The following is a 24,115-nucleotide window of genomic DNA, read 5'->3' as shown; positions in this document are numbered from 1 at the left end:
AAGGGCACAGTTGGCACCGAAGGTCATTGTCCTCCTCACAGCATGGCTACCACAGCAGAGACTGGAAGCTATCCACGCACCAGGGCACCTGGAAGGCCCTTAGACTCAGCTTATTTCGGTTTGTGGCTCAAATTAACCATACATCTTAAATTTTTCTCTCAGGTTCCCATTCCAGGCCTTTTGGTTTGTTTTTCATTTTCTCTCCCTGCCCCTAAAAACCTTCTGTTGGGCAAGACCCTCTTTAAGTGCAGAAACCAGGAAGAAGCTCCCAGAACAGCTGGGGCTGAACTTGGGAAGCAGTAATTTCTGCTGCGGAGTCTCTAATGTGGCGCTGAGGAGAAAGGCCCAAAGTAATCGGCTACAGCAACCGAAGAGGCAAAAACGACAAAAGCCAGGGTCAAGCCAGGCACTTTTCACCCTCTCGCTCACTCTCCGCTGGACAGCCTCAGCTTGATCCACGCCCAGCACAGCACTTGATTGACAGGCGGGCCGGCCCAATCCGAGCGCGGCGCAGACAGCTCCCGCTTCAGGGATAGGAGAGAAAGGAGCGACTGAACCTATCGGATTGTGCCGGGAGGGGGTTTCCTGCCCGCGCGGATCCGCCCACGGCCTCCCGGCCAGTCGGCGCCGCAGCCCCGCCCGCCCGCCGCGCGCGTCCCGCCCCTCTCCCGAGAGCTACGCGGCGGCTGAGCTGAGGCCTCGTGCCGTAACGGCCATCGCGGCGGCCGCGGCGGTCTCCCGGTGCCCTCCTCAGGTGAGCTGGGGCCGCACGGACCCGGCAGAGGGAAGGTGAGACGGTCCTGCCGGTAGGCAGACGCACAGACAGCCTCTCCTCTCCCCGTGCGTCCACATAGCCTGTTACTCGCTGCGTTGCTTCCTCTTCGGCCAAGTTAGCCCCCCGGGCGCCGTCTGCCGGCCCTGAGCTGAGCCGGAGGGGGCGGGGAGGCCGCTTGGCCGGGCCTGGGCGTTTGCATCGCGGCTCCGCGCGACCCTCTGGCCAGTTCCCGGGACCGCGCAGCCCCAGGCCTCGCTCCGACCGGCCGCTCCTGCGGGGCTGGGAGGGAGGTCGAGTGTGCGGCGCTCGCGCTCCCCTGGTTCTTTTTCTCCCTAAAAAGTCCTGTTGTCTGTTGTGGCGTAATCCGAGGTGGGGGAAGGTAGGGACGTGTTAGAGGAGGGGACCGGCGCACTCACCTCCAGCCCTACAGGAGGGGAGGGGGCCGTAACCTGTGCTGAGGGTGGACATCCTTGGGATGCGCCCTGTGCCCCTCCCCCCAGCCCCAGCAGTTTTCCCCGTTCTCGGGAAATCGAGGTTATTTTAATCATATGGACCTGCTGTAGTTTCGTACGTTTGCTTGTTTCTTCGGCTGTGAGCTTTTGACTTAAGTATAATATATCCGGTAAAAAAAAAAAAAATCTCAGTAATTGGTTTTGTGACGTTCTGTGGTGTTTCCATAAAAGTTAAATTTGCCGTTAGAAGCTCGGGAAGCTGGTTTTTGTTTAGGGCTGAGAACTGTAACATAGGCGCTTAGTTATTGTCGAACGGATGAGTTGGTCACCTAAAAATAATTTCACCCGTTAGATTTGGTAAGAAAACATAGGAGTTACAAAAGAAAAGTTGAGAATTTCGAATCCCATCTTGGGTGGTGAGGAAAGAAGCTCAGTGTCTGGTCAAAACGGGTAAATGTTGCAAGAGGTATTCATTTTTTTTTTTTATGGTTTTCTTTAAGATTTTATTTATTTGACAGAGAGAGAGAGAGCGCGCGACAGCAGGAACACAAGCAGGGGGAGTGGGAGAGGGAGAAGCAGGCTTCTCGCTGAGCAGGGAGCCCGATGCGGGGCTCGATCCCAGGACCCTGGGATCATGACCCGAGCGGAAGGCAGACGCTTAACCAACTGAGCCACCCAGGCGCCCGAAGAGGTATTCATTTTTAAAAGTCTTTGGTAGATTGATGAAAAACCAACTATACAATTTACTAAGCATCTGGAAAGCACTGTTCCTAAAATCTTAATCTTCAGCGAGGTGGAATGGGGAAAATAATCCAAGAAGGTTTTGTTTGTTTGATAATTGTCAGTTATATTCAGTTCTTAAGTAGGCTCCCATTCACAGTTTGATAGTAACAAGGAATATGCATTGGTTGATTAATAGTAGTTTTCATTCCATCTTGATCATAGACTCTGGAATTTTCTTTTTTGGGAAAATTGTGATTTGGAGGAATTAGCTATAATATCTGTTAAACCCTATTCGCAGAGTGCTGGAGACTCAGCTGTGCTTGTTCACATATTAAATTTTAAATTCTTCACTTTATTTTTCTGTGCGTTATCTTTTAGTCCATATTTTACCAGTGTTTTCAGGTCCATATAAATAAAATTTGAAGCATACACAGAATGTTTTGTTAGATACTGAATGGTACTTTATGCCTCTGGGTTTATTTTTCTTTCGGACCTTTGAGGACTTTCTTGCCAAAAGCTCAAGGTAGATTTAATGTGATTATTGTTATAAATCACTTGTTAGGAGGACTTCATTTAATAAATACAGAATGCAGTCCATTTTTTATCATATCATATCAATGATATCAAAATGCAGTCCATTTTTATCATACTTTAAGTTTTTTTTATTTTTATTTATTTGAGAGAGAGAGAATGAGAGAGAGCATGAGAGGGAAGAGGGTCAGAGGGAGAAGCAGACTCCCTGCTGAACAGGGAGCCCGATGTGGGACTCGATCCTGGGACTCCAGGATCATGACCTGAGCCGAAGGCAGTTGCTTAACCAACTGAGCCACCCAGGTGCCCTCATAGTATCATACTTTAATAACTTTTACAGTTTACTTACCTTTATAATATGGAAAAATAGCAAATGTTCTCTACCTACATCAGAAGACTAAATGATTTGTTATTTAGTTAATAAGTAAAATTGGAGGAAACTCGTGAAATCACTAAGCATTTAAGAAATTCTTCATAAATACTTGGGTGTGCTGTTTTAGGAAGACAACTGATATTTATTTTAAAAATTTATTTAGAGAGTGCTGGCCTGCTCACTTGGGTGAGGGGGAGGGAGTGGCAGAGGGAGAGTGAAAGGGAGAGAATCTCAAGCAGAGTTCCTGCTGAGCACAGAGTGTGATTGGGTATTAGGGCTGGGTCTCATGACCCTGAGATCTTGACCTGAGCCAAAACCAAGAGTTGGTCACTCAATTGACTGAGCCACCCAGGCGCCTCAGGAAGACAACTAATATTTAAAGATTATTTAATTAAGGCATTAATTCTATCTGGATGATCCTCATTTTACTGATTCCATAGGCTGACTTTGTTTTGGTAACATTACACATGCAGCTACCAAGACACAAACCTTGGTTTGGTCTTTGACATCCTCTATCCACATAGCTTTGGCTAATTTTTGTCAGCCATTTTTTGGAAATTTCTTTGAGATATATTCCTTTCCACTAGCTTGTAATTGGGTTTTCTGCCTACCTTTTGTCTCTACTCAGTATGTCCTGCCTTCCACCTTAATCTTAAAATTATGTTTCCCCATGTCCCTCACTGTGAAACCAGCGATAACTCCCTGTAATCTATAGAGTATAACTGAGAATTCCTGGCCTTCTAATAGTCTGCTCAAAACCTCTTTTTTTCTTATGACAGCACTGTTTCTCTATGAGAGCTGACCATCCTAAACCAGTCTATCATTCTCATTTAGAGTTTGTGTTTTTCTACCTTTGTCTGTTGAGAATTTGATTGCCTGTGCATAGCCTGCCTGTTCTTTAAAAGAAATCCCTTCACCACCACCCCCCCCCCCCCCCCGCAAATTTCCAGAGTAGCAAATGAAGTCATAATTTGTTGAAGTTTCATTTTTGGTCCTGAATTCAGTGCAACCTTCTAGATCTTTCTGTTCTCTGTGTTGTTACTTTCCTTTGAACCTGTTGCCCTTACTGTTTTATCATTCCTTTGGTTTTTTTTTTTAAGCTTATGTGGATTTGTGTCATAATATCATGGAACAATACTGTGGGAACATTGGAATTACAACCTTTCGTTTTATAGGTAAGGAAAATGAAAGCCATACAGAATAACTACACAAAAATTCACACATCTAATGATGGTGGCAGAGCTGAAACTCAGAGCTTGATTTCCTAACTCAGGTCTGTGTATTTTTTTTTTTAAAGATTTTATTTATTTGAGAGAGAGCGAGTACACAAGCAGGGTGAGGGGCAGAGGGAGAAGCACACTCCCCGCTGAGCAGGGAGCCCAATGCGGGCTCCATCCTGGGACTCCAGGATCATGACCTGAGCTGAAGGCAGACGCTTAACTGACTGAATCACCCAGGTGCCCCTTGGTCTGTGTATTCCTTAAAAAACTTTTTTTTCTATGTATTTCCTAAGAAGCTATACTGTTTTTCATCTCTTGCAATGCAGTTTTTTTATTGTTTGCTTCACATTATTTTGCATTCTGTATCTTTATACCTTCCATAGATTCAAAACTTGTATGTGAGGGTGGTGGGATCTTCATAACTTGGATTGTTTAAATCATTAAAACTGATTTAAAGTCTTTTTCTTTGCTTGTTAGATGTATTAACAGCATTAACAAAAATAATATTCTCATCTCTATAGTTGAGTCCGTGATTCATTAAAAAGTGAATGGATCTCTTAGAATTTTTACTCCTGGAGTTTAGTTTGTTTGAATCTCTTAGTTCAAAGAGACAATATTTGGGTACTTTCAAAGTAGATTTGAACATTGCCATGGTTTGGAGGAAACCTGCAGAGTTTATCACATAACTAAATTTAATGATCCAGCCAAATGTTCTTTTTCTCTTTTAGATTCTTAGAACCGCAACACTTTTACATTTTGCTACTTTGTCCTCTTGTTCATCTGTCGGAAACCTTATTGAGCAATCTGTTTATTGAGCAAAATATTCTGAAAACATTTGTTCTTTTGGGAAGTGAGAGAGCTTTTATATATTTGCTCTTGACCTTTTTTTCCTCTTAACTCTAAAGTTTCTGTTATAGTGGCAGCATAGGGTTGCCTTGGTTTTTGTTGTTGTTTTTTTACACTTATGTAGCAAGAGTTGAGTAGTGTAAGATAGCACAGAAAACTATCAGGTGAAATATTTCTGGAAGGAATGTTTTACCCTTTTGGTTTTAAACAGGTTAGAAGCTGTTTTTCTATTTTTTGGTTGCTTATAATAGCTTGTTTTTTGTTTAAGTAAATAGTCTGCTAAAATAAACTGTTGAAACACTGATTCTCTCATTCTTTATTCCTGAAATTGTATTTAAGGATTGCTGAATTGGATGTAAGTATGGTACGGATAATTCTGCTTTTCTTGAAACAGACCAATCGAATAAAGCAGCGAGATTATGCCTTTTAAAAAACGGATGCATCTGAAGAGCTTTTTTGTTGCTTTTTAACAGTCAGCCTTCCAAAAATTTCGGTACATATTTCCAAATCATGTTGTATTTAGATCAACTCAAATAATTGATATAACAAAGAATTTAATATGCCCTGTATTTTTTGAGCATTCCAGCAAAACAAAAATTTATATTTACCACAAAAACATCCTATTAATTAAATGAGACTTTGGAAAATTTTCCTTAGAAATTCTTGATCGCTTCCAGGTACTGAATGTTCTTGCATGATAACATTTTTTATTTTTAGAAACATTTAGAATACTTTGTGTACAGCCCCTTCCCCACAGAATTCTGCCCTGGGAAGTCAGTTACTTAATTTTTCTATGTTTCCCCCCCCTTTTTTTTTAAAGATTTTATTTATTTTTGAGAGAGAGAGAGAGAGAGAGAGAACAAGCACAAGTACAAGCTGGGGGGAGGGGAAGAGGGAGAGGCCGACTCCCAGCTAAGCAAGGAGCCCGATGTGGGATCATGACCTGAGCCGAAGGCAGACGCTTAACGACCGAGCCACCCAGGTGTCCTTTTTTTTCCATTTCTTTTCCGTATTTTTTTCTTCTAAAGATTTTATTTTTAAGTAATAGCTGCACCTAATTTGGGGCTCAAACTCATAACCCTGAGAACAGGAGTTGCGTGCTCCACCGACTGAGCCAGCCAGGCACCCCTCTGTATTCTTTAAAAGGCCTCTCAGACCTTCCATGATTTAGCATTTGCCTACTTCGAGCTGCATCTCTTGCCATTCTCCCTTTCCCCCCCTTTTCCCTTCAATAGTGAAGATTTTTTTGCCTTAGAACCTGTGAACATGCTCTTCCCGCTGGGCAGATGGCTCCCTTTTGGCTGCTGGTAATAAAAAAAGGCCAGATAATTTCTCACACCAGAAAAACCCAGGGTTTGCATGGCACTCATTTAAATAATATTTCCAGGTGTTTTTTTCTTTAGTAAGAATAATTCTGAAATAAAGATCTTTGTATATAAAGCCTTAGATTTTTTTTTTCCCTTTGATTAATTCCTGTTGTGGGATGATGCAATTGAAAATGTCATTGAGGGGGGCGCCTGGGTGGCTCAGTTGGTTGGGCGACTGCCTTTGGCTCAGGTCATGATCCTGGAGTCCCGGGATCGAGTCCCACATCGGGCTTCCTGCTCAGTGGGGGGTCTGCTTCTCCCTCTGACCCTCTTCCCTCTCATGCTTTCTATCTCTCATTCTCTCTCTCTCTCAAATAAATAAATAAAATCTTTAAAAAAAAAAATGTCATTGAGGGGTGCCTGGGTGACTCAGTTGGTTAAACGTCTGCCTTCGGCTCAGGTCATGATCTCAGGGCCCTGGGATCGAGCCCCGCATCAGGCTCCCTCCTTGGCAGGAAGCCTGCTTCTCCCTCTCCCACTCCCCCTACTTTTGTTCCCTCTCTTGCTGTCTCTCTCTCTGTCAAATAAATAAATAAAATCTTTAAAAAAGAAAAAAAATCATTAATTTCTTTAAAAACCTGTTAAAGTCTCATTTAAATTTTTTAAAATAGCAAATTACACAAATTTCATTGTATTTGTAGACACCTACTCATCACCCAGATCAAGGTATAGAACATTTCCACTGCTCCAGAAAGCTCTCTCATGTGTCCTCTCATTCACTATTTCCTATCCCCAAAAGTTAATCATTGTTCTGACCTGTATCATTTTTGTCTGTTCTTGAAATTAATGGAATCATAAGAGTATACACTTTTGTGGGTGACTACTTTTTTGTAGTGTTTGTGTGTTTGTGAGATTGACCTGTGATGTTGGGTATAGCAGTAGTTGGTCTTTTTTACTGATAGTAGTTTTCTGCTGAATGAAATATACAATTAAAAAAATTCACCATTAATAGATATTTGGTTCGTTTCTAGTTTTTAAGCTATTGTGAATAAAGCTGCTTATATACATTTACTTACAAGTCTTCCAGTGGACATACACAGTCATTCTTTTGGGTATGTATACCTGAGAGTATAGTTACTCTTTTCTTGTCTACCAGTTTTTGAACCTGCTGGGAGCAGCTTTCTGTCTCCATAGTAGTTTTCTGGAATTTCTCCCTTTACCGTAACACTAGTAACTCCCCTTGCCTTTCTTCTGTGTTAAATCTCTTATTTCTTGTGAATCATGTAGTTCTTTTTTTGGTTTGACTCCTCCTTTGGTGGAATATATCCCGTAGTAGATTCCTGTGAAAGGCTGAGATCTTGTATTAATAAAATGCCCCTTGTTTTTGGTCTTCCCATGGGATTTTGCTGGGTAATGAATTCTAGGTTAGAAATAATTCACTTTCAGAAATAATTTACTTTTGTTTTCTGGCTTGTGATCCTTTTGAGAATTTTGAAAACATTCTGATTTCCGATCCTAATGTTTTTTTACTTTTTTGGAATTTTGTATCTCTTGTATTCTGAAATTTCATGATGGTGTGACTTGGTATACATCTGTTTTTGTGCATTTTCTTGGACATTCATTGTGCCCCTCAAACCTGCAAAATTATGTTCGTCAGTTCTGGGAAATTTTCTTGAATTATTTCATTGATGATTATATTAGTCAGCTAGGGCTGCCATAACAAAATAATACAGACTGGGTGGTTTAAGCAACAGAAACTTATTTTCTGACAGTTCTAAATGCTAAGAAGTCCAAGATCAAGGTGCTATCTGGCTTCTAGACAGCTGCTTTTTCACTGTGTCCTTACAAAGCCTTTCTGTGTAGAGAGTTACCTCTCTCTTCCTCCTCCTCCCCTTTTGAGGATACCAGTTCAGTTTGATTAGGGCCCCACCCTTATGACACCTCATTTAACCTTAGTTACCTCCTAAAGTCCCTGTCTCCAAATTCAGTCACTTTGGGGGTTGAGGCTTAAACATGAATGGGGGGGCAGGGAGACGACACAATTCAGTCTATAATAATAGTTTCCTCTCCTTCCTTTTGTTTCTCTCTCTGAAAATTTTGTTATTTCTGCTAGTTCTGTTTGTATCTCAGACTAATCCTTTGGTATTTGTTTTTCTTATTTTTCATCTCCTGGTGTTTTTACTCTATATTATATGAGAGGTTTCATTAACTTTATTTCCTAAGCCTTCTGCTGAATTTTTCCTTTTTCCCAGCAAGATTTTGATATCCCAAGAACTCTTTATTCTTTAAAAATTCTTTTTTTATAGAAAGTATCCTTTGCTAGTTTCATGGATACATTTTCTTCTCTAATTTCCGAGGGTATAAAAATGTCTTTTTTTTTGCCCTTGTTTCTTCTTGGGGACTCTCTTCTAAATTGGTTTCTAACTTTTATGTTGCTTGAGGTGTCAGTAATCCTTGGATGTTATCTTGAGATTGAAAGCTTGAATTGATGGGGTCTTAAACTTCATTGCATGGTGGTCCAAGTGAGCCTTTTTTTGAGAAAACCCTGATGTCTGGGAGGTATTTCCTCTTGAGGGAAAACAATCTTCATAAGGGCTGAAGGTTTGCCGTGTGTGTGTGTGTGTGTGTGTGTGTGTGTGTGTGTGTGTGTGTGTGTGACTGGATTTCTCATTCCCCACTTTTGATAGGGTACACAGATTTTTAGTTCTATCTGGTGACCCCAGTTCCGTGTGTGTGTGTGTGAGAGAGAGAGAGAGACTGGATTTCTCATTCCCCTCTTTTGGTAGGGTACACAGATTTTTAGTTCTATCTGGTGACCCCAGTTCAGAGTTGTGTAGCCAACCATCAGGTATATTTGGGGAGGAAACTTCTAAGGATTTAACCACTTCTTAGCTTTCACCCGGTCTTCCTTATTTAACCCCCCTCTTTTCTCAGTTTAAGCAGTAGCAGGTGTTGCCAATTCCGGACTCTCTTGAGGATTCCAGGGTATAGATTGGGTTTTTCAACTCCTGGGTTGGGCTTCACCTTTCTGGAATTCACTGAGGTAGTAACTAGTCCATCTGTCTTTTTAGGTTACAAAAATTTGTTGCTATTGCTTGCTTTCCTGTATATTTTGCCTACTGTGTTAATTTCCTTAAAAAAAAAAGAAAGAAAACCTTTGTGTTAAATCCACTATTTTGGAACTTCGCAAAAACCTTATTTGTACTGCCCAAAGCCAGGAATGATTTTACATTTTTTAAGGGTTGTAAGAAAAGAAGAATATGTGACAGACTGTGTGTGGCCCACAAAGCCTAAAATATTTACTGTCTGGCCCTTTAGAGAAAAAGTTACTTACCCTGTCCTTGTTACAAAGTTTCTGATTTCCTTTAATAAGGCTGTTTCTAGACTACTACTTTACTCCCACTCAGGCTTCAGTTTGTAATCTTGGAACTTCCTGAAGCTCTTTGGGTTTTTTTGTTTGTTTTTTTAAAGATTTTATTTATTTATTTGAGAGAGAGAGCACAAGCACGGTGAGGGCAGAGGGAGAAGCAGACTCCCTGCTGAGCGGGGAGCCCGAGCAGGGCTCAATCCTGGGACTCTAGGATCATGACCTGAGCCAAAGGCAGATGCTTAACTGACTGAGCCACCCAGGCGCCCCTGAAGCTCTTTGTTTTAATTTAGTCTAGTGCATATTGTGGAAGTTATGACTAAGAATTGGTAGGTTATACTCAATTATCAGAGATAGGAGATTTTTAAAGTAAAATATCAAAGAGTAGAGGGGCGTCTGCCTTTGGCTCAGGTCATGATCCCTGGGTCCTGGGATCGAGCCCCGCATTGGGATCCCTGCTATGTGGGAAGCCTGCTTCTCCCTCTCCCACTCCCCCTGCTTGTGTTCCCTTGCTGTGTCTCTCTCTGTCAAATAAATAAATAAAATCTTAAAAAATCTCAAAGAGTAGGATAAGCAAAATGTTGAAGAAATGAGTCATGGAACATAGAATATATATATATATTTATGGATGCATTGTTCTTTGTCTTGTCATGTTAAGTGCAGAACTTAGGCATGTATATTGTGAAGAATGGGGAAAGGGGCAGTTGTTACATTGACAGCAGGCTCAAGTCATACTTTTAAATGAGTCATTTTCATCAGCTGTCCCTGTAGTTGGTAAATCATAACTGGCAGAATAATTTTGGTTCTAGGCAGGAAGCTGTTCTAGGCAGTAATACACATACACATATATGTATAAGTGTGTGTTTTTATACATATATACAGATGTATGTAAAATTGTATTTTTCTACCTGATGTCAGAAATGAGAGAGAATTAATGTAAACCACATGTCACAGTGGGAGAAACAGGATTACATTGTTATAGGAAAAAAAATAAAATTTTTTAAGTTCTGGCTGCCAAAAAACTCAGTTATGTTTAGTCTTAAGTGTATGAGCAGTCTCTTCACAGATTTCTTGTCTAATTATCTTTCATTCCTCTAAATGGTATCTTGTCTTTAGTATTTATCACTTTTATTTTTTAATATGTGTATTCCAGAATTTTCAGGGAATATACAGACTCATGCTCACTTTAAAAAAATAGGATCATATGCTACATCTTGTTTTCTACTTTAGAGATTCTGGAGTCAGCTTAAATTCCAGTATAGGCTTCATCACTATTTTTTGGGCATAGGCCTTTATAAGCCTCATTTTTCTTCTCTGTACTATGGGGATGATACCTAATCAAAGGATTATTATAAGACTTAAATGAAGATTCATAAATCCATTTGGCTGCTAAGTAGTGTTTGGTGCACATTAAGGACTTTAGAATCAATTTTTAGATGTAAAATAACTGGTTTCAGAATATGTTTTTGATGTTGCCGTTGACAGACTGCTGCTCTTCAGAAAAACATCAATTTACACATTTAACAACAAATAGTGTTTAACGGCATTATTATTCTAATTTTTGCCAACCAGATAGGCAAAAAACTGACAGAACTAAAAGAATTCAATAAATCCATAAGCAACATATGAGATATTTTAGCATACCCTGTCTGTGTAATTAGTAGAACACTAAGACAAAAAAAAAAATCAGATTTGAACAACATCAGTAACAAATGAGTCTGATTGATATGTATATAACATTTCACCTAGCACTTGGAGAATACAGATTTTTTTTCCAGTGCCTGTGGAAATTTTCCCCAAACTGACATATGCTGGACCATAAAAAAATATGGAAATAATTAATTCTAGAGTATGTGCTCAGACATGTTGGAATTAAGCCAGAAATTAATTACAAAAAATAACTAGAAAATTGTCAGCTATTTGGAAACTAAACAATATACTTCTAAGTAAGTAACCCAGGAATTAAAGAAATAACATGCAACTGTTTTGAACTGAGTGATGAAAATATGATTTAACTTAAGGGATATATAGGTAAGTCATAGTTAAAGCAAAGTGCAGAGCCTTAAAATGTATGTGTAAGAATAAAGGATAAAAATAATTGAAAGGACTTTTGGGTAAAGATGGATGAGTGAAAGATGCATTTACTCCCCTCCAAAGCCCACCAAGGTGATGATAAAGGTTATTTTTTTTTTAAAGATTTTATTTATTTATTTGACAGAGACATCGAGAGAAGGAACACAAGCAGGGGGAGAGGGAGAGGGAGAAGCAGACTTCCTGCCGAGCAGGGAGCCTGATGTGGGGCTTGATCCCAGGACCCTGGGACCATGACCTGAGCCGAAGGCAGACGCTTAACGACTGAGCCACCCAGGCACCCCATAAAGCTTATTTTAAAAGATTTGAATTACACAGGTAAAGAGAATGGAAGAAACAATAAAATTTGGAAGCTGGAAAGCAAACAGACTGATAGAAACTTCCGAGTAGGCTTAAAAATGTTGTCGTAAACTGGAAATAGAAAAAATGTAAAAGAATACTCAGGCTCATGAATTGGCAGCTTCAGGTACTTTTGTTGAAGAGGGGGTGAGAGTGTTGCTAAAAATAGAAAGATTGCTTGAAAGTCCGTTTAAGTAGCAGCTCAGTCGTAATAACCGAAAGGTAGAAAGAAATCAAATGTCCATCAACTGATAAATGTGTAAATAAAATGCAAATCCACATAATGGAACACTATTTGGAATAAATAGAATGAAGTTTTGATACATATTTTAACATGAATGAACCTTGAAAACATGCTAAGTGAAAGAAGCCAGTCACAGAAGACCACAGATTTATGATTCCATTTGTATGAAATGTCCAGAAAAAGCAAATATCTAGAGACAGAGTAAATTAATGGTTGCCTGGGGCTTGGAGTAGGGGAGATTAGAAGGAAATGGGAAATGACTGCTCAAGGGTATGGGCTTCTTTTTGGTGGGATAAAGATGTTCTAAAATCTATTGTGATTGTGGCACAACTCTGTGAATATACTAAAACCATTGAATTGTACATTTTAGATGAGTCAGTTGTATAGTGTGTGAGTTATATCTCAGCAAAAAAAAAAAAAGGGAAAAAAAGGCGCTCAAATCTAGATCTCTTCATCAATTTGTATAGCTAAGTGCCTGCCTTCTTTACTGCCCCAGCAGAAGACTGAAAACTTATCCTCTGAGAGGACAAAACAGAGTGTTTCTGAGAGAGGGGTGGGCACTAGACATAATCGAAGAACAGGTGTCCTATAGAAAACATCTGAATTAAGTAAATGTACTCAGTGTTGGGACTTTTACCAAGGCCTCATCTCCTATATTGCTCCCAGGATTCTGGCAATCAAGTAACAACTTAGAAGATGCTTCTCTTAACCAGCCCAAGGGGATAAGTTGTAAGTTATTCACAATCAGCTTTTAGGGCCCTACTTTTGTTTTACTTTATTTTTTTTTAACCAGTAAGCATTTATTGAGCAACTACCAAATGTAAACCTTATACTAAGTGCTGTGGGGGATATCAAAGAAATAGAAGACTCTTGTTTTGCAGGAGTTCATAATCTAGCATTCATTAAAGAACAGTCCTAAGAAATATATTGACAAAAACAGATTTAAGAGACGTCTTACCAAAAGTGCTCAGTAAATAATTGGGGTTGTTGGAAGGCAAGTGAGGCCCAATAAGTCAGGTAAGTATAATCAATAAAGAAATGATATTCTGTATATTAGTAAATTTTTTATAAATTCACTTGCTGAATAGGCTGATGATATCCATATGTACTATGAGGGCTTCCACATTTTCCATTAACTTTGTATCTTGGAAATTAACAGTCAAGTCTTTTGTTACCTGGGGGGTCATCCCCACCAATTTGTCACTTAAAATACATGGCTCAGGGCACTCCAGAAATACTCCTTTGGCCACTGAATTCTCAATTTGTCTTACATCTAGCTAAATAAAAGATTCTTTTGCTGTAGTAGCAGGCAGTAATCAACTATGACAGGCACCCTGTCCTAAAAATGCTGCTTCATTGCTTAGATTTTTCCCTGGTCTGGACACTTTTTTCAGAGCTTGATTTGCGTACTAGAATAGGATTTCTACTATCTGATCTGTAACCACAACTTTTGGTTACGGGTGTCCCCTGATAATCCCACTACTGCTTTTACTTTTCCTTCATGGAAAGACTATGCAAGAGCCAGGGCTTCTGAAGACAGTCTTGTTTCAGGAGATGATCCACTCTCTCCACCTTCTCGGCATCATCACATAAACAGATTTTGTCCCTAAAGAAAAGATTTGACAATCGTAGCTACTAGTGGATTGATAAGCCTTCTTTCCAACCAAAGTCAATGCCTAGCTAACATTTCTTCTGGTGGCTAGTGATTTGAAATGGCTGCTGTTATAGACCAACTGAACTTCTGAGATCTCCACTGTTTCCAGTTCCTCTTGAGTCTGCTGATCAATCACATGCAACTTCTCCACACTGTCCAAGAGCACAACTGTGAGTTTATTCAAGTAAAGTTGATGAGGTCATAGTATAGGTGAAGATGCTTTTGTTTATAAGTAAGATATATTGCTCCAGATTCATCTTTTAACCAGTAGCAAATGAATAACATCTCTGCAAAAGTCAAGCATGGGATTCATGTAATCATGCACTGCCACAAAGTGCCAGGCCAGCAGTGGAACACTGGGAGAATCTGTCCATAGGGAAAAGTCACCTACACTTTCAAGGATTGTTTCAGTCCAATGACCAGTATCTTTATTAAGGATGCCATGACCAAGGAAAACTGTGATGGGATGATCTTTCAACTTAGGCTTAGAGGGGAGAGGCTCAATACAGCAAACTTCACTCTTGGAACCACTGAACAGACCCTAGATTCACATGTTCTCACCCCCATCACTTTCTTAAATGTCAATTCAAAGGGTGCCTGGGTGGCTCAGTCTGTTAAGCCTATGCCTTTGGCTCAGGTCATGATCTCGGAGTCTCGGGATCAAGCCCTGAGTTGGGTTCCCTGCTCAGCGGGGAGTCTGCTTCTCCCTCTCCTTCTGCCCCTCCCTCCTCTCCTCTCTCTCACTTGCTCATTCTCTCTCTCTCTCAAATAATAATAATATGTCTTTAAATGTCAATTCAAAAACAGAGCCTCTGCTGTCATTGCAAATTGTAAGAGTTGTATCATCTGTAAACTTCATATGCAATATTGCTGTTCCTGGAGGATGAACATCTCTTATTGATCTTAGAAGAAGTTTTCCATTGACCAAATCCCACATCATGATATGTCCTTTAGCAAAGCCACAGAGAAGTCTTGAGTAGTCATTGCTGATACTGAAGGCGGAGATATGTCCGTACTGACCTCCAACACTAGTGTTACCCAGACAGTTGCAAAGCTTGATTCTGATCACATATTAAAGCCAATCCAGGAGATGTACCCACTGCTATCAGACTGGACACTGCAATTTCAGTAGGCAAGCCAGCATCCACTCTGTCAGCTGCAGACACTACCTGGTCAGAATTTCCCTTCAAAAATGAATGTCACGTAACTGACCGATGGGATGAAAAAGAATCTGGTAATTTTTTCTTCCTTTTTAAGTTGGTACTATCTCCACTATCTGAAGTTGCCACACACGAAGTATCATAGGAGTGAGAATCGATAGTATCAATGTTTAACAATGTAGGATCCTCAAGAACAAAAGACTCCTCTTCATCATCAGTCTGAGTACGCTTTCCAGTGTTGGAGGAGTATCACCTTGAGGAATATCAAAGTCCATGTCATCAATCGGATCATTTTTGAACTCTAGTTCCTTGTCTAGATCTATGTAAGAATTTTGAAAGCAAAACTTCAAGATTGAAAGACTTATTCAGCTCTTCTTCAACAGTCTTGGCACAGAGACTCTGTTCCACATTTTTGTGATCTGGTTCATTTTCCATAATTACTTTTAATAATTGTAATTCAATCCAAGCAAGTTTTTGTTTGTTTTGTTTTGATTTTTGGCCTTAGATCATGATCTGAATGATGATCTCTGTGCTTGCAGCCATTCTAGCCCAGGACCTTTTATTTTATTTGTTCTAAGTAATCTCTATGCCAAACGTGGGGCTTGAGCTCACCATCCTGAGATCAAAAGTCACATGCTCTACCAACAGCCAGCTAGGCTGCTCCTAGGGCCTTACTTTTAAATATTAGCAGACAATCAAGGATCATTAGGGTTCATGAAGAAAGCTTTTAATATAAGAGACCAAAAAAAATTTTTTTTCCAGAATAAAAAATTCTTGAAAATTAGAGCATAATAGTAAGAAAAAACACTCTGTAGAAGAAAGGAAGTTGAAGTAGAGGAAAATATGGAAAATAGGTTATAAAAAGATAAAAGGTCAGTCCAGGAGGTCAACTTCATCTAACAGAAGTGCCAGTGAGAACAGAGAGAAGAAATATTAGCGAAACAAGAAAAATCCTCAGAGTTGAAGAACGTCATTTTGCTGATTGAGAGGCCTTTGGGTACTCAGGAAAATGGATGAAAATAAATGTATACTATCAATCTGGGACTAGTCAGGAAAATGGAGATCACACCACCTATTATAACAGAATTTAATAGAAAGAATTGTTTAGCCATCTTATGGGTTGAATTGTGTCACCCCAAAAAGATGTGTTGAAGTCCTAGCCCTCCAGCACCTCAGAATGTGACCTTATTTGGAAATAGAGTCGTTACAGAGGTAATCAAGTTAAAGTGAGGTCAGTAGAGTGTGCCCTAATCCACCGTGACTGGTATTCTTAAATAACAGTAGAGGAATTTAGACACAATTTTGGACACAAGCATAGAGAGAAGATGGCCATCTACAAGCCAAGGAATATCTGAGGCTATGAGAAGCTAGGAGAGAGGCCTGGAACAGATCCTCCCCTAGTGCCTTAGGGAGGGCATTGCCAGTGCTTTGATTTTGGACTTCTGGCTTCCATAACTGTGAGATGGATTTTTGTGCTAAGCCAACACAGTCTGTGTTTCTTTGTTATAGCAGCCCTCAGAAACCAATACACTGGATAATTGGAGAACTGAAAATGCAATAAGGGAGCACTCAGGTCTCATAGAGATAGTAACTATAGGAATTAATTACTAGCCCCTAGGGCTGGGAGAGCAAAGAAAAGATACTGGGATTTATTTAGAAACATGAAGAGTGGCCCCAAGGAGCTGAAACTCCGACATGTGCCTGCTCAGAAAGTAAAGGTATTTTAAGAGACTCAATGAGGCTGCTCTGTGAATGGCGGGAAAAACACAAAAGCAAAAAATTGCTAACTGGGGCCAACTGCTGCTGCTGGAATCTTTGTTGTTGCCAGAGTGAAGGTTGGTGTTGATGGTTGATGCTGACCTGAAGGAGTATTTCTCCTGTTCCCTCTTAGTCTTCTACTGTCTGTCTTGTGACCCTTATGTGGTTGTCCAAGTCTAACAGGGAGTCAGCTAGCAAAGGAGAAATGTGACTTAGAGGGTTCCAGCCCCCCAGCGTTACAAAGCAGAGTAGAGAAGTAGGTTTGAAGCCAGGGGCAATAACTAACAAGTACGTATAGACACTGAAGTATGTCTTCCTGAAAGTCTGAAATACATAAGACAGAGAAGATCCTGTAAACTTCCAGAGGTAGGGGAAATGGGTCATATTACAGAGATTGAATATTTTCAGCTGCAGCCTCACAAGCCAGAAGATAGTGAGCAGTGCTCTCAAAATCTGAGGTAAAATGATTTCCAAGCTAGAATTCTGTTCCCAACCAAATATTTTAATTTTAATTTTAATTTTTTAAAGATTTTATTTATTTGAGAGTGAGAGAGAGGAACAGAGGGAGAGGGAGAAGCAGACTCCCTGCTGAGCAGGGATCCTGACATGGGGCTTGATCCCAGGTCTCCGGGATCGTGACCTGAGTGGAAAGCAGATGCTTAACTGACTGAGCCACCCTGGTACCCCCCCAGCCAAATTTTTAAGCATAAGTTTAGAGTGTCGACATTTTCAGAAATGCAAGGTCTCCAAAACTTTCTCTTCCTTACTTCTTCAGAAAGCTATTGCGTGATTTGCTCCACCCACAAAAGGAAGGAGAAAACCTCCATAAGAGAAGGTGAAAGATACAGAAAACCGGAAATCACATTCTAGAGAGATAAAGAGCATCCCTAAGGTCATAGAAAAAGGACTCCCCAAATGCTGATTATCTGATAAAAGAGCAATGAGTCCAGATTTGAGCAGGTGAGGTGTTGCCAGTTTTAGGACAGTGAAATCAATAGAATACCTGGTGGCTGTATATCTAATTTAGGCAATTGGCAGAAAAATTGGAGTTGAATTAGTGGTATTCTTTCATTTGCTTAGTTTTTTATATTGGCATTTTAGAACTTTGTCCTGGAATTATTCTCTTGTACTCTCTTATAGGTGATCCCATTCAGTCCTGTGATTTTAAATAGTATTGATAGGTGGATGCTTCACAAATTCATGTCTCTAGGAAAGATCTCTCTACCATTTTACGTTCCTACCAGTAGTGCACAAAGTTTCCAATTTCTCCAAATCCTTACCAACCCTTATTTTTTTCTCTCTCTTTCTGATAGTAGTCATCCTAATGGATGGATATAGGGTACTAACTCATTGTGGTTTTTATTTGCTTTTTTTTAAGGATTAGTGATGTTGAGCATCCTCTACTATGTTGGCCATTTGTATATCTTTGGAGAAATGTCTTATTTAAATTCTTTGTTTTTTCATTGAGTGATTGTTGAGTCTTAACTGATTTTTTAATTTCTGTTGTTTTTCTCTTTCCTTTTGACTCCTTCTTGATAGAGCAGGCAGAGAAATTAAGATTTCTGTATTAGTGATGGTATGCTAACAGCCCTAATTAACAAATCTTAGTGGTTTACACGATGGAAGTTTATAATATTTTCTCACATTACAGCCCAGTGTATGTGTGTGATGGAGTAGGAGTTGGGATACCTCTGTTCCATGCAGTCATTCAGGGACACAGGCTTTTTATCCTTTTTTTTCTTTTTTTTTTGGTAGGCTCCTTGTCAAGTGTGGAGGCCAATGTGGGGCTCGAACTTAAAACCCTAAGATCAAGACCTGAGCCGAGATCAAGAATTGGACACTTAACCAATTGAGCCACCCAGGCGCCCCTCCTCTGTCTTTTTTAAGTCACCTCTGTTATCACCATGTGGCTTTTGGGGTTGTTTTGAAAACGTTATGGAAGAAGCTTTTAGCCCCAGGCTGGAAGTGGCATATATCACCTTCACCCATATTCCATTGATTAGAACTGAGTCACATGATCCCACCTAACTACACAGGTGGCTGGAAGATGTAGTATAGCCGTGTGCTAATGAAGGAGGGGAGAACACAGACCTTAAGGAGTACTAGCAGTCTCTCACAGTGTTTACTGGATTAGAACTCCCCTGCTTAAAACTCTTTAATAACTTTTTTTTTTAATACATGGAATAAAATTGGCCTCTGTCTGTTTCACCTTTTGTATTACTTTCTCCATTATTATTCTCAAGTTACATTAGACTAGGTCATTTCCCAAAACATGCCAAACTTTTTCCTTCCTAGAACCTATGTGTTTTGTGGTTTCCTTTGCTTGGACCACTCTAAATATTTACATGATTGCCTCGTTTTCATCTTAAAATGTCAGCTTAAAATCCATCTCTAACTCAGGTATCTAAAATAGCCCTCCTATTCTCTTTTTTGAAAGCACTGTGTTTATCACAATCTATAATTTTTTTATTTGAACATTTTGTTTGCCTTTGCTGTGTCCTAGAAGATGTCTCTTTTTGTCACTTTTCTATCCCTGCTGCACCCAGTCAGTACTTAGCATATGCTAGTCATTTTGTAAATGTGTTGTATGACTGAAAGGCTATTTATTATACACAAACTGAAGTAAAGAGACTGGAGTGGATAATATCCAAGAGCTCTTATGGTAATTTGGATTAATTGTTGAGGGTTTGGGTTTTAGTGGATGCAGTATCAGTGGAATAGAAAAGAATGAACGAGGGACATTTCAGAGGAAAATCCAACACAAATTGCTGTGTGACTTAAGCAGGGAGTCTGGGAGAATGGGATGATAGTGATTTGTAATTAACCGGGATTAGTGAAGTTAGAAGAGTTGGTGTTTTGGAGATAATGATGGGTTAGGGTTGATGCATGTTGAATTTGAGGTATTCAACGTAGAAATGTTGAGGAATAGTACTTTGAATTAGAGAACACACTTGGAATTATAGATTTGGAAGTCAGCCGGCCAGCAGTGGTAAGATGAAGCCATAAAGATGGATGATCTGTTGAGAGAAAGGGTGTACATTGAGAAGAACAGATGACTTAAGGGGAGAAAAAGGAGGAGCCACAAATGGAGACCAGGAGGAGTGGATGGAGAGGAAGGAAGAGAACCTGTTGATTATAGGTTAAGGAAACCAGAAAGAGTTTTAGGAAAGAGGGATGGTTAGCTTGGCTGCTTCTAGTATGGCTATTCCTTTTGATATGTATTTGAAGGTTCTGAACTGTTACCTTTCATGGAGGTTATAAAATGGTGATATTAATATCTGCTTCGTAAGATTGTTGTGAGGATTATTAACATATTAAAAGCACTTAACATACGTATTGTACTGTGTCCAATAAACACTTCTGAAGTGAAATGCAGTGAGACAATACAGTTAGGGATTAAGGAGATATTAAGTTAGGTATTAAGTTTATAGTGGGAGAAAAGGCTTCTGGGCTTCTGTAGCAACTTTCTTTAGAGGTATGTTCTTTTTAAATGTTACAGTAAGTTAGAATTGTACTAAAAGCTTATATAGAGATAACATTTATGAATTTTTATTGAAGTGTTTTTAGTAGGAATTTTCTGATCTGAAAGTATGCAGAATCATAGCAAAACAATGGCAGTTCATCTGTTTATGCTTCTTAACTATATCCTACTGAATCTTATCCTGGAAGCATTTATAATGCACTTGCCCTTTTGAAAGTCATTGTCCTTTAAAATAGTCTGAGTAAATTATTATTTAACATTGAAATGAGAATATATTTAAGTTGGAAACATAGTTTAATATGTCAAATTGCATTAACACCAACTTAAAGCATCTTTTTTTGGTAGTGGAACTTGGTTTTGGGTAGTATGGAGAAATTCCAGTTGCCACAGGCTTCTATTTTCAGGTAAACAAGTATGAGAGTCACTAACACAAGGGAAAGTGGGAGGTTTCTTGTTGCATTCCTTTTTATTCTCATCTTTTAAAGTTTGCTCATCTTTTTGTTTAGGGAACTTTGGTGGGTTAGCTGAGTAGAGTTTAGTAGCGGTTCGTATCTTGTATGATAATTTTTTTTCTAAACATCTATTATAATGGAAAAAATAAGTTATTGTTGCCTTTCTCATGATCATTAGCAGTCTAAGTAAGAATATAACTTTGGAATAAAGGATAAGGTAAAAAGGCAGGTAGGTAGGAAAGAAGAAGCAAGGGGAGAGAAAAAGAAGTTGAGAGATATTGGTGAAAAGAGCTACTTAAGTTCTTTCCCTTGTATCAGGTTTCAGCTGGCAGTGAATTAACAGTTGAAAATTGCTTTGTCACCCAAATGTCCATTGATAGATAAATGGATAAAGAAGATGTGGTATATATATACAATGGAATATTATCCAGCCATAAAAAAGAAGGAAATCTTGCCATTTGCAGTAACATCGATGGAGCTGGAGTATAATGCTAAGTGAAAAAATGAGAAAGACAAATACCATATGATTTCACTTATGTGTGGAATTTAAGAAACAAAATAAACCAGCGAGGGAAAAAAAACAGAGAGACAAGCCAAGAAATAGACTCCTCACTCTTGAGAACAAATTGATGTTTACCAGGGAGACAGGTGAAATAGTTGATGGGAATTAAGGAGTACACTTGTAGTGATGAGCACTGGGTGATGTATGGAATTGTTGCATCACTATATTGTATAGCTGAAACTAATATTACACTGTATGTTAACTATACTGGAATTAAAATAAATTGCTTTGTTAATAGCATGTAATTGGTGACTTTTAGGTTATTTGCTACCTGGGAGAAACATAAATTTCTGATTGTAAAATTCAGATATAATTATCACTGAATTTATATCCATACAACTGGTGGTGGAATTTTTAGCATTAGGTAGGAGGGTAAGGGTGGGAAGTGTTTTATGTATTATTTTGTTTAATTTTCTTAGACACCCTGTAGGTAGGTGTTACTAAAGCACAGAAAGGTTAAGTACCTTGCTCAGTGTTGCACAGATAATAAATGGCAGAGCAAGAATTTATATATTTATTTTTTTCAGAGCAAGAATTTAAAACTGGTGTTTCTGTCCACTTGTAGTTATCTTTTATTCATCCCTTTGCTTTATTTTACAATTCCATTCAGTCACTTGTTGGCTTGTTGGCTTAAAGAAAAAAAAAAGTTCTATTGAGATACATTTCACATACTATACAATTCACCCATTTAAAGTATATGATTCAGTGCCTTTTAGTATTTTCAGAGTTTTGTAAACCGTCATCACTATTTAGAACATTTACATCACCTCTTAAAGAAATCCCCTTCCTGTTAGTCATCACCCTCTAGCCTCTCCTGTTCCCAACCCTAGGCAACCATTAATCTATTTTCTGTCTCTATGGGTTTGCTCATTCTGGACATTTTACATAAATGGAATCCCACAATATGTGGTCCTTTGTGACTGGCTTCTATCCCTTACCATATGTTTTTAAGGTTCATCTATGTTAAAGCATGCATCAATACTTCATTCCTTGTTATTGCTGAATAATATTCCATTGTATGGATATACCACATTTTATTTATTCATTCATCATTTGATGAACATTTGGGTTGGGTTCTCCCTTTTGACTCTTAAGACTAATACTGCTATGAACACTTACGTTTTTTTTCATTATTGTGGTAGAATATACATAACATAAAACTGACCATTTTAACCTTTTTAAAGTGTATAGTTCTGTGGCTTTAAGTACATTCACACTGTTGTGCAACCATCACCACCATATATTTCCAGAACTTTTTCATCTTCCTCAGGGAAACTCTATCCATTAAACACTAAGTTCCTATTTCTTTCCTCCAGTCCCCCCCGGCAACCACCATTCTGTTTTCAGTCTCTATGTATTTGACTAGTCTAGGAACCTTACATAAATAGAGTCATACAATATTTGTCCTTTATTAATTGGCTTATTTAACTTAATGTGATGTCTTCACAGACATACTCATATTGTAACGTGTCAAAATTTCCTTCTTTTTAAAGGCTGGTAACATCCCACTGATCGTATATATCACATTTTATTTACTGAGACATCTGTTGGTGGACACTTGGTTGCTTCTGCTTTTTCGCTATTGTGAATAATGGTGTTCTGAATATTGGTGTGTAAATACCTATTCAAGACCCTGCTTTCATTTTTTTCTTTTTTTTGGCTGGATCATATAATTCTGCTTTTTATTTTGGGGGGAAAGGCTAAACTGTTTTCCACAGTGGCTGCACCATTTTCGTTCCTACCAGCAATACACAAGGGTTCTAATTTCCCCCTGTCTTCTAATACTTATTTTCTGTGTTTTGATAATTGTTGACAATAGTTGATAATAGCTGTCCTGTTGTGTGTGAGGTGTTAATCTCATTGTAGTTTTGATTTGCATTTTAATGATTAGTGATGTTGAACATCTTTTTTGGTGCTTATTCGTCATTTGTGTATCTTCCTTGGATAAATGTCTATTCCGGTCCTTTGTCCATTTTTTAATTGGATTGTTTGGTTTTTTTGTTGTTGAGTTGTAAGAGTTCTTTATATATTCTGGATATCAATCCCCCGTCAGTTATATGACTTGCAAATATTATTTCCCATTCCATGATAGTGTCTTTTGATGCACAAAAGAGTTTAATTTTGACGATGTCCAGTTTATTTGTTTTTTTCTTCTGTTGCCTGTGCTTTTGTGGTCGGATCCAAGAAATTATTGCCAAATCCAATGTTGTGATGCTTTTGCCTTGTTTTCTTCTGTTTTATGATTGTAGCTTATTTGGGTCTTTGATGCATTTTAAGTTATTTTTGTATATAGTGTAAGGTAAGGGTCAACTTCATTTTATAAGTTTTATGTGAATATATGTTTTCATTTATTTTGGTCGTATAACTAGGAGTGGAATTCCTGGGCTATAGGGTAACTTATGTTTCTCCTTTCAAGAACTGCTGAACTGTTTTCCAAAGTAGCTTTACCATTTTACATTCCACCAGGAGTGTATGAGGGTTCTGGTTTCTCTATTGCTTTTTGAATCTAGACCATATTACCTTCTGACTGACGTATTTCAAAAATTTCCTTGGCAGGCCTCTTTGGTGATAATCTCACACCTCTGTCTTTCTCCAGTCCTCTTTCACCAATTCTTAATACTGTTCATTGTGTCATAAGAGATTTGAGATGAACTATAATCATGGAAGTTAAGCCATTCATTTTTCAGTTGATAAATAAAATGTGAGGAAGAGATTTGACCCAGTTATAGAGTGACATTGTCAACACTAGATACCCTACTATGAATGTAGCTTTCACTTTA

General features: G+C 38.9%; 1 protein-coding gene across 10 annotated transcripts in view; it reads left to right on the top strand.

The window, feature by feature from the left end:
* Positions 1 to 657: 657 nt before the first annotated feature.
* Positions 658 to 24,115, top strand: part of NCK1 (NCK adaptor protein 1) — a 75,985-nt gene continuing 52,527 nt past the window's right edge. For 2 of the 10 annotated variants that reach the window (XM_025881804.2, XM_073899594.1), the window contains exon 1: positions 658 to 789. The gene's annotated coding sequence lies outside the window, so the exon portion shown is untranslated. Of the gene's footprint in view, positions 790 to 819; positions 841 to 1,745; positions 1,919 to 4,008; positions 4,030 to 24,115 lie in introns of those variants that run through there. The other 8 variants (XM_073899613.1, XM_073899598.1, XM_025881814.2 and 5 more) reach the window with 8 other exon arrangements.

This window comes from Callorhinus ursinus, unplaced genomic scaffold (genome assembly GCF_003265705.2).
Source record: "Callorhinus ursinus isolate GAN/ISIS: 27379988/994484 unplaced genomic scaffold, GSC_fseal_2.0 scaffold1, whole genome shotgun sequence".
NCBI classification, from domain to species: domain Eukaryota; kingdom Metazoa; phylum Chordata; class Mammalia; order Carnivora; family Otariidae; genus Callorhinus; species Callorhinus ursinus.
The sequence above is the reverse complement of the archived record's forward strand: the minus strand, read 5'-3'. Positions and strand labels throughout refer to the sequence as shown.